Source organism: Nematolebias whitei, chromosome 22 (assembly GCF_014905685.2).
Source record: "Nematolebias whitei isolate Nwh7 chromosome 22, NemWhi1, whole genome shotgun sequence".
NCBI lineage: Eukaryota > Metazoa > Chordata > Actinopteri > Cyprinodontiformes > Rivulidae > Nematolebias > Nematolebias whitei.
In genome coordinates this window covers 23,430,510-23,431,800 of record NC_056519.1, presented here as the reverse complement: position 1 = coordinate 23,431,800, position 1,291 = coordinate 23,430,510, and the positions used below count along the sequence as shown (strand labels likewise).

Sequence of the window (1,291 nt, the reverse complement as noted above, 5' to 3'; positions counted from 1 at the left end):
GGCTACGGCAAGCCGATTGTGTCATTAATAGCTGGTGAAGATTCTCAATAATCCAGGACATGGTAAATTCAAAAAAGTTCAAGACAAAACTAATAAAGTATATATAAAAAAAAATTAAAGTATAATAAATAAAGTCAAGTTGTTTTTGTCTAGACATTTTTTTGAATTTGTCATTAGTCATAAGCCACTTTTACCTATTACATGATACAACAGCATGCCCTACTACTCTGCTCCCATCTAGTGGCTGAAAAAGTAGTGTTCAATTCTTTTCAGTCAGAATGAATGAAAACGATCAGCCACAAATTGGTTTGTAAATATGGGAAAAAATCCATAAATACGTCGCTTCTGCCTATAAGTGGCAGGGCATGTAAATTATACAAAAATCTGCGACTAATACAATGAAAAATATGGTATATACAACAGGTTACATATTGATTGGGGATTGGAGTGATTTTAAGCGCCCGGGGAGCAATTTGGGTTTTGGTGTCTTGCTCAAGGACACCACGGCATGTGGGCATGGCGCAGAGTTAAACCTGTGACTTTCTGCCGTACCTCTGCACTATCTCGGTCTCATATTAAAGTTTACTTCCCGTCAGGGAATCGAACCCCGGTCTCCCGCATGATAGGCGGGTGTACTAACCACTGTACTAACGAGAAATTAGTGTTAGGCTGCATGTACCTGGCACCAGTTACCAGGTACTTCCTAGGTACCTGGAACCATGAACTTACCTGGCACCTAATTACTAGATACTCTGTCTTTACCTGGTAACATTTAACCTGGTATAATAAAACAAATTTTCTGTTGTTTATCAAAGTTTTTGAATTGCTATTAGTCTGACCCCACCCCTGAGGCTAATTTGCCATGGGAGGCCCTACAAGGGGCTAACTCCCAGTCAACAGGCCCCAGGATCACAAGGGTACTCAAACCCCTCCACCACGTTAAGGTTGCAATTCTTCGGAGAGGACCAGCCATCCATCCATACATACATCCATACATTCATTCATCCATCCATTCATTCATCCATACATACATACATCCATACATTCATACATTCATTCATCCATACATCCATACATTCATACATTCATTCATCCATTCATCCATACATTCATACATACATACATTCATTCATCCATCCATTCATTCATCCATACATCCATACATTCATACATTCATTCATCCATCCAGCCATCCATCCAGATACAACTTGCACACTGAGAGAGAAACAGAACAGAAGCAGGATGGGAAAATGTCAGTCTAGAATCACCAGTAAGTCTAATGTTTTTTTTT

The 1,291-nt window shown here is 39.5% G+C and overlaps 1 non-coding gene across 1 annotated transcript; it reads right to left on the bottom strand.

Moving 5' to 3' along the window:
- Nucleotides 1–585: 585 nt before the first annotated feature.
- Nucleotides 586–657, bottom strand: trnad-auc. The gene has a single exon. It is a non-coding gene; the product is annotated as a tRNA-Asp (tRNA).
- Nucleotides 658–1,291: the final 634 nt, after the last annotated feature.